The 9,945-nt window shown below is 37.2% G+C and overlaps 1 long non-coding RNA gene across 1 annotated transcript in view; it reads left to right on the top strand.

Moving 5' to 3' along the window:
• The window catches only part of LOC308487480, a 133,525-nt gene continuing 123,580 nt past the window's right edge, over positions 1–9,945 (top strand). The window contains exon 1 of the long non-coding RNA XR_013991704.1: positions 1–167. This is a non-coding gene — a long non-coding RNA (uncharacterized lncRNA). The remainder of the gene's footprint in view (positions 168–9,945) is intronic.

Genomic DNA, 9,945 nt, shown 5'->3' with positions numbered 1-9,945 from the left:
ACTTCTGTGGGTGGGGTTGAAAGCTCGGGAGGTCTGCTCCCCATTGGGCCAGCAGTGACCTACCGGCTCCTGGGGCACGGATGCAAAAGGTTAGTCAGGCGTGGGGAGTGCATCCAGAGCCCCATGGCTTCTGGAAAAGGGCAGAGTCATCCCCATCCTAGGACCCGGTAAGTGCTCGAGCTCTTCGCTCCAAAGCGCGACCCGAAGTTGCGAAGTAGAGCCCTGCGCCTTTCCTGCTCCAGACCCACGAGGAGTGGCGGGTGGGAGGGACGTCCCTACTTTGCCCGGGGATAGCCCGACTGCGGAGTTCTCTTCCCGCCTTTTTGTTCTGCTGTAGTTAGACAGCCGCCTCCCTGGTGAGGTGTCAGCTCGGCCGGGAGTGTGATTCTGATTTCCCAGCAGGGCCGTGATTCCTCTGGTTTGACCCCGAGACCTAATTAATTCCACAGTGCTTGCCCCATGGGGTATGACTGGGATCTGCCTCAGTCATCCTCAGTGTGGGGAAGCCCAGACCCTTCTGAGCCGAAAGAAGTGACCTTTCAGAATGCTCACAGATTTCAGACCTCACCCAAATTCTTCCACAAGGGGAATTCCTGTAGAGTAGTTGGTTGTAGTAGTTCCGATGTCAGAATGGTTTGTTTTTACTGTAAATGCTCTTCCTAAGGTCACTAGTGACTTCATCCAAGACAAAGTCCTGTTTGCTTATCTTAGTACACAGTGTTGGTTTTCCAGAATTTTCCTGGTGCTTCTCTGACAATGCCTTGTGACTTTTTTGCCCAACTCTGATTGTTGAAGCTTTGACTTTGTCTTTTCCTGGGTTCTATCCACCCTTTGCACATATCATTCTATACACTCTTATTGACTAATTTATCCATTCTCATTACATTGATCAACACCTCACACCATTAACAAAAATTAATTCCAAATGCATCATAGATGTAAAAGGAAAACCTGAAACTATAAAACTTCCAAAAGAGAACATAGAAAATATTTGTGACCTTATTTAGGAAAAGACTTCAGTTGCCTCCTCTGTGAAATAGAGATAATAATACCATCCCTCATAGCATCATTGTGAGGATAAATGAAAGAACACATATAAAGGGTTTAGCATCGTGCCAGGCAGTTAGTAGACTCAATAAACAGTGGCAGATATACAGTTTGACGTTAATTTTATAGTTATCTAATGTCCATTCTTTATCCCATTCACAAAAGTTCTATGAAATAATTACATAAGTTCATTAACCATAGACAAGCCCTCTAGATAGAACATTTTATTGATGCACAAAGGGTCATTTTTATTTATTTATTTATTTTTTAAAGAGAGCCACTTTCTCATGATCTTGGTTGTGCGACTTTGAGGAGAAACCTGTTCCCCATTTGGGGTAATAAAGGTCATCTTCGCAAACATTATTATACCCCGAGTTACTCTTTTTACGAAAAACTTTGTTTCTATCACTGTCATGGCATTTAGATCTCTGGACTTGCTTGACACCAAATAAGTGTCACCTGGCAATTGTTAAATCTTAAAATAGAAGATGGCTAATATGCAATATTAGCTAGAAATACTAATATTGTTTAGTATTTTTATAAGCAGTCTACTAGTGAGCACAGAAAATGTTCATCTGAGATCTAAAAAAGCTTTAAAAAACTTTTTAGATACCCGACAACAATAAAAATAATTGTGGTACACTGATATAATGAAGTACTATACAGCAATGAAAAAGAATGAAGTACTGCTACACAAAACAACATGACTGAATCTCACAGAAAGAAAGTGGAGAAAAAGAGTACCTTGGAGATGGGCTATAGCTTACACACAGCAAAATCCACAAAATCGTAAGTGTATAATTTGATTAATTTTTTTTCATATGTGTACTCATCAACCCAGATCAAGATATGGAACATTTCCAGCATCCCAGAAGACCACTTTTGTCCCCTTCTAGTAAATGTCTTCCACTCCCCAAGGTAACTATTATTTGACCTCAAGAACCATAAATTAGTTTGCCTGTTCTTATAAACGGAATCATAATACAATGTACTCTTTCATGTCTGGCTTCTTTGGCTCAACTTTATTTCTGTGAGATTCATCCATGTTGTTTTGAATAGCAGTGGTTTATTCTTTTTTCTTGCTGAATAGTATTTCTGTTGTATGAACATATCACAATTTATCATTTTTTATTATTGATGGACATTTATGTCCTTTTAGTTTTGGGCCAGTATAAATAACTTTGCTACGAATATCGCTGTGTATGTCTTTTGTTGGACACAGCACTCATTTCAGTTACAGCATATACCCAGGAATTGGAATTCCAAAGTGTTTATGCAATTTACATTACACTAACCACTGATGAGCATTCCAGTTTCTCCATAGCCTTGCCAATGAGTCTTCTGAATTTTACTGGGTGTGTAATAATATCTCACTGTGTTTTTAATTTGCAGTTCCCTGATGATTAATGATGTTAATCACCTCGTGTGTAACTTTTTCCTTGAGTGGTTCTTTAATTTCTTTATTAATTATTCTTTAATATTAATAAAACAATATCACTTTTTATATTGAATTAAAGTGTTTTTAAAGGTAGTAATTGAAAACACTTCTAGGTAAATTTATTTATTTTTGAAGGCAAAAGGATTTATTTCTCCCACCATGATGTTGAGTACTGAATCTGTATTTGTAAGTGAGTAAACCCATTTTCAAATAAGGTACTCTCTTTAAGTAGATCTTAACATGTGTGCATTATTAAGTAGATCTTAATAATGACGATATGTGCCTGAAGAATATAGTTATACCTAGAAAGAATACCCATGGTTAGGATGCCTACTTATTCTGGCTCTGTGGCTACTAACTGTGATTTTGGACTATTTTTGCTATCAGTAAAAGGAATGCTTTCAGCTAAATTATTTCTAAGACACACTGTAGGCTTCAGAAACTTACTTCTGTGGAAAAAGTTGGTTATAATGGAAAAAACATGAGATCAAGGATCAACTTCGGCTCTTTCTACTTTGTGAGCCTTTGCTTTATTTCATGGTTCCAAACCCCAATAATAAGTCTCCTCCTCCTCCTTCCCTACCTTCCTTCCTTTAACAGATTTTGATGTGAAAATAAGCAATACAGTAATTCCTCAAACCTGGAAATTAGCATAAACAATACAAATATTTTAAAACCATATAAGATGTCATTATTAAATGTGTACACTAATAAACTGTAGACCTTGAGTTATTCCAATTTAGCAATATGGTCACTTGTGATACTTACGGTGACTTTTTTTTCCATGATAAATTAGAAAATTTTTAAACCAAAGTTAAACTCCTGTTTATTCCAATTGCAGGATTTCCACACTTAATTTTCTTGGAGTGGATTTGGTTCGTGTTCTCGAAATCCTAGGCAGGCATAGGATATGATTCACCATAACCGCATTTCCTTGCATCTTACTTTATTTATCTAGTTTTTCATTTGTTTTGCAGTAATATTTTCTGTTGTCACTTTGAGTAGCAAAGTTTCTTTTCAACATTTTTAAACAACTTACTATCAGAACTCTAATTTTTTTTAAGTAATGGCTTATTGTGATCCAGACTCATAATCATATCTTTTCTTCTGGCTATTACTCCTCTTTGGGCATTCATTAAATAGTACTTGATGAATTTCTAACAATAGTATTGACAATATGATTAACTCTGTGTATACCAGTTGTAGAAGCAGTACAAAGCTGAGGTCTGGAGCCTGGGCTTTGGAGTCACGACAGCACTTGATTCTGGCTCCTCTTACTAGCAGTGTGACCTTAGGAAAGTTCCCAAATCCTCAGTCATGTTATGTGTAAAGTTCAGATGATAAAGGTACTTACTTCATAGGACTGTCATGTGAATTAAATGAGGAAATACTACATATAAAGTGCTTTGAACAGTGTCTTATACTTAGTCATCATTCCATAAATGTTAGCTGTCATGAATAGTACTATCTTTAGGGTTGTTGTGAGGACTAACTGTGATAATATAAGTAAAGTATACACAAAAGGCCTGCAGTGTAGTATACAATTAATGTTAGCTGATGTTACTACCAAACAAAGATTTTCTCTGACCAGTTGGTTTTACACAATTTCTATGTGTCCAGGTAAAATTGCACTTAAGGGCCATTCTCAAAAAAAAAAAAAAAAAAAGAATTTGCAGTTAAAATATTTGGTACTCAAAAAACATGGATTTCCAAGCTAAAGCTCGAAGCTTTAAAAAATTATAATGTAGCTGTAAAGAAAGGAAGCAAAACCTGATATTAATAACTTTAAAAAATAAGTAAAGGTTTAAACAATATTTTTTCTTGAATACTGATGTGATGATATAGTTCACTTCCTAATAATTTTGTCCTATGGCGAATTAAACTCCAACAGTAGGTGTGGGGGCTTGGGGCCAGTCCTTTTTTTAAAAAAGAAGCTGTAAGAATTCTTACATGGAAATTACTCAAAAATCATACTAATCTTGATACTGGCATCATTCAACCTTCAACATGTACTGCTGTTGGCCTCCTTGTGTTTCTACATAATAGAGTTCCTTGCCTTGTACCTAATTCATCACTACCTGTATATCTGCCTTGTTTTCACAAGAGACTGGACCATCCAGCTGATCTCAGTCTTCTGAGAAACTTGATTTCTTGACCTTGGCCCCAGCGCACCATGACTGAGTTCCTTTTTGCAAAGCAAGAACCCCAAAAAGGTAGGTAGGTACTCACCATCTGAAATTGTCAGGATCACCAAGTACTTTTGAACAGGTTGTCACTGCACAACCTTAGTAAGTGTCGTTCACATAGACTACATACAACCTGCTCAACTACATGGTGTCCTGTTTCTTCAATTATTGTTCACCTGTAGTGTTCCTAAGGATATGCTTGGATAGATACTCTGGATCTTCTGTTCCTTGATTTTTTGTTTATGTTTGTTTTAGACTAATGATTCATGCCATGCCATTAAGTGCTGGGATAGCACTTTTACAGAGTGGTCTTCTATGGACTGCATGTGCTGAGATCCTTGCCCCGCCATTTATAGTCTTCTTTAATTATTTGACGCCATCTGCTTTGTATCTTGCTTCTACTTAATTTGGCTCAACTTTCACTGCCACCCATTGCTCAGTGTGTTGCCTCCACCTAGAATACTCCTTCCCTACTTTATCCCATGGGAGTCTTACCTTTTGAATTCTAGTTTAGAAGCCCCTCATCTATGATGTCTGCCTACCTGACCTGAGCTGCAGTTCCTTTCCTACTTCTTTTGGTTTCCTTTAGTATCTTAGTACTATTGCATGTTATTTCTCTAGACTGTAGATTTTTAGGCAAAAGGCAATGTCTTAATTGTCTGCATATTGTCTGTACTCCTATATCAGTGCTTTGCTCATAATATTAGGTTGGTGCAAAAATAATTGCTATTTTTGCAATTATTTTTAACCTTTTAAACTGCAGTTACTTTTGCACCAACCTAATAGATGCTAAGTGAATATTTGTAGGATGTCTTAGTGAAAGAGCTACTTAACAAGAGCAGTCAAGTAAGGATATGCTTCATTGAACCAATGGGTAGAGGCTAGAAACAGGAAAGTGATTTAGTAAACTATTGTAGTGATTTATGCCTGAAGTGATAATCAGTCCAGAATATTCCCAGTGGCAAACTAAGTTGAGATGTGTTGATATATAAATCATTTGGATGACCATGAACAATTAAATGTGGGAGGGGAGGACATGGATTGATTAAAACCTAATGTTTCTTACTTTTAGAAGTTACATCAGATGTCAGAAAAACAAAAATAAATTCATATCCAAGTTAACAGTACTCTACATTCAATTTAATCATGTTTAAAACCACAAAGAATAGATCCTAGAAAAGCTCTTAGTTAGTCTTGCTAACTGTCATAACATTTGATTATTATAAACATGAATTCCATTTTATGGTGAAATTTCAACAAAACTACAATGAGTTGTGAGATTTTTCTTCCCTGTTGTAACCAGCTGGACACAAGAATAAATAGGCACAGAGAACATTGAGATTATTACTCGTGTCTGCAAATCATTGGCAATACTTTTACACCCCTCTCCCCAAAGCCTCTTGAGAGCTACACTTCCTTACTTCTGAAGGACCACATCTTTGACAGGTTGTTGCACATTCATGAGTGTTCATCACAGGCAGAGATTTAATTTAATTCCTTTCACACCTAATTTGAAGTCCCGCAATACCTAAATTAGCCTTAATTGTACTTCGTTCAATACAAAAAATATTTATCTAGTGTCTGTCATGCATAAGGCTATATGTGCTGTACTCTCAGGTATAAAGAAAAACATGAGTTACTATCTGCACTCTCTAGAGATTATATCCAAGTGGGAAACGCAGCATAAATGCCTGTGCTCCACAGGGTTAATTTGATAAAACACAGTGCTGCATGCTATAATAGGTACAATCAGTACAGCAAGAGAATGGGCGGGGTGGGGAGAGATTAATTATGCTCAATACTGCTCTAAAAGCTTGGTCTAATTCTGTTCTTTGTATAATATCTAGGTCACACATGGAAGCTCTTTCTGGATGCTTGACTGGTCACCAGATAACCAAAGTTTATTTATGTCATGGTTTGGGGGGACTGTTTTGGTGGGGTGTTGTCCAGGGATCCCAACCTGTTGCAGATGGGATGGCCTTTCAGATGGACTTCAGCCTCACAAACATGTTAATTGGATTTTTTACGTTACCCAGAATACCTGTTTCTTAGCAGTGGACTAATACTAACTATATTTACCTGTTTCTGAGATACAAAAATCCAGCTGCCATGTTGTCAACTTTACTGGTGTTTGGGGAGAGGTGATGAATGTGTATTTCTAATTAAGACATCCTATCTTTCTGATATCAATTTAAAGGTTAGTTGATGAGCATAAAATCCAAAAGGTAAGTGGGTATAATTACCTAGATTCTGGGAAGACATAAGGAAATATCTATCTTCCACACAGCATACTAGTTAATAGAATTCTTGTGAGCCCCATAGCCATAAGTTCTTTTTCTGCACCCTGTTTTCTGTGATTACTTTTTTATAGTGATATCCTTTCTATGCATTAAAAGCACTGATTAAGCTGCAGTCCAGTTGCCGTTCCTTACTGCCTGGAGAAGTTCAGTGTTATGTGTGGATATATTTGACAAGTTCTCAGTCCTTTTAGGCTCATCCTTTTATTGCAGTCTGTATTTTAAGTTTTGATATTTATATGTAAGGTCTCATTCTTTTCTGCTACTGCTGAATAACCAGTTTTACTAATAATTATATGAAAAGATTCTAGCTATTAATATGGGCCCCATTCAAAAATATTATTCAAGTGAATTTGTGAGCTAGAACTATAGGGGCATTAAAATAACACTTGCTCCGCTACCTGTGATCTCCACTTTGGTTAATCCCACAAGGAGGCCACTAGATACCCAAATGAGAGATGCTGAAGTGACGCTGCGTGTTCTCTCTTAATCCCTAATTAATTGGTCTCTATGTCTTATCACATCTGTCTTATAAATAACGCTTGAATCTTTCTAGTACTCTATGACCAAAGCTCAAGCTTTAATTCTAGCTTTTGTCATTTCTCATCTATATTATGGAGTATCTTCCTAACTGATTTCCCTATCTCAAGTGTGTATTGATTGCCCTAACCCATCTTTTACACTTCGATAGTGTTTTCTCTAAGAAGAATTTTCACTGTAACCTTCTTTAAACATTTTAGTCCTTCTATAATATCTACATGTAAAAGTCCAAATTCCTTAGAATAAAATCCAGACCTTTTTATTTAGATTTTGCCTGTTTTCCATTCCTTTCTCCGTTCTCCTATTTTACATCCTTTATTCCAGCCATGTCAAACCCACTCTCCAGAAGCCAAGTTTTCCTGTTGTCATCATTTTGCACATACTGTTCCCACTCTCTAAAGAACCCCCACAACCGTCCTCCAGATAGACTCCTATTCATTTTCACAAGTCAGTTTATATATTCTTTGCTCCAGAAAACCTTTCTTAAACTTTCAGACATGAAGGCAGTGCCTTTTCTATGTTCCCATTCCTACACCTCGTACATGCCCTCTTACAGTAATTCATTGTTTTCAGGTCCCCAGTGAGTTTGTACTCCTGAGAGGAAGGGGCAGTGTTCTCTTCATTTTTGCAACTGGAACAATACCAGGGATCTCGTTATAAAATTTCTTTATTAAATGAATGAAATAGACACTGGGTATTCTGGATTCTATTTCCTAATTTGGAAGCAACCTTGACGGTCCCTCACATGAAGTGATTTGTGATTTGCAGAGGCATAAATTTGAATCAGGTGCCCGGTGGGGTTGGTGTGCAGGAACGAGTCACTCACCCTTGTGAGGATTTTAGCCAGCTACTTAACATCATCATTTCAGAATGGCTTGTGTTTTTTCCTTAATGAAAATTGCTAAAGTTCTATAGGAAAATTTTAGATGATTAATTCATTCAGTTTTGGGGGGCTATTTTTATGAAATGGTTTTCATAGGAAAATGAGTATTGATGACTAGTTTACAACGTGTGACTACAGCTCTGCAGTGTAGCCATGCCTTCTGTGTGCTCAGCAGAAACAGAATCTCCACGTACATATCCATTTCAGTAGTTAATTTCTGGATTCCTCAGGAAAAGGAAATACTTCTGTGGGCCTGATCTTTTGCATGGTATTCCTCTGTAGGTAATGTACATAAATTACATAATAAATTGCTGCTTGTTTTACATTGTTTTCAAAGATTAGCAGGCTTTCCTGCAGATAGTGGGATTTCCATTGTCAGTGAATTCCCTGCCCCTGTGAGTAATTTATCTTTGAATTGCAACTTCGGTGTTGTCTTTGTAGTGGAACTACCATTGTTGTTTTCACTCAGAATGTCATACCATTTGATAAACATGTATGTATTCCTCTACCCCTTCTCTGAATCTCTTTGAATCACTTCTCACCCATTCACCTCATGAGGCCTGGCTTCCTCTGTTATCCTCTTCCATAATTTCAGCTACTCCCTCCCTGCTGGCTTTTCCCTTCAGTATATTAGAATGTATCCATCTTAAAAATAATCAGAACATTTAGGGAAAGCCCATATGTGAATCCAGAAGTCACTACAAGCAGCATTAAGACGGTAGTTCTGTCCAGGTCTCCTCCCTCCCTCGATGCTAAAACAAAGGCAGAGCACATGAACTAGGAATCCCTTGCTATTTCTGAGATGTGTGCACTCATGCAGCAAATACATATCTGGTTGTCTTTGATTTAAAGAAAAATAAAAGAAAAAAGGAAAAAGTAAAAAAAAAAAAAAAAAAAATCAGAACAACCTCCCTCTATTTCTTGTCCCTGTCTGACTATTTTCCAATACAACTACTACTTGACCTTATTCACTCTCATGGCTCCAAAATCACTTTTAAAGTTATGACTTTCATATCTGTACTTCCACTTGTGATTTTTTCCTGACCTGCTATCCTATATATTCAATCACATGTCTGCTGTACTTGGTTGTTCGACAGCATCTTAATATGTGCAAAACTGAATTCTGTTCTTCCCACCGTAGCTATTTTCCTTACTGAATCCCGTGTACTGAAGAGAAGCACCATCCACGCCAAAGCGTTATGCCTTCCTACTGCTGATCCCCTAAAATTCAGTTGACTCTAATCCAGTTTTACCTTCTTATATCTCTTGATTCTAATTCATTCTATCCTAATTCCAAGGTCTTACTGTTTTCCTGTATATTTACCTCACCACTTCTGAATGATTCCAGTCTCATTTGATACATAACATCTATTCATAACACTGCTCCAAAATTTTTTTCTGAAACACATCTCTATTATTTTCTTCCCCTGCTTGAATTCCTTCAGTGCTTCCTACTACATTCAAGATAAAGTCCAAACTTCTTAGCATACTGTGGTTAAGGCATTTAATGTTCTGACCCCAGAGATTCCCTCTAACTGCAACTCCTACCTCTCC

This window comes from Rhinolophus hipposideros (genome assembly GCF_964194185.1).
Source record: "Rhinolophus hipposideros genome assembly, chromosome: 19".
Classification (NCBI taxonomy): domain Eukaryota; kingdom Metazoa; phylum Chordata; class Mammalia; order Chiroptera; family Rhinolophidae; genus Rhinolophus; species Rhinolophus hipposideros.
The sequence above is the reverse complement of the archived record's forward strand: the minus strand, read 5'-3'. Positions and strand labels throughout refer to the sequence as shown.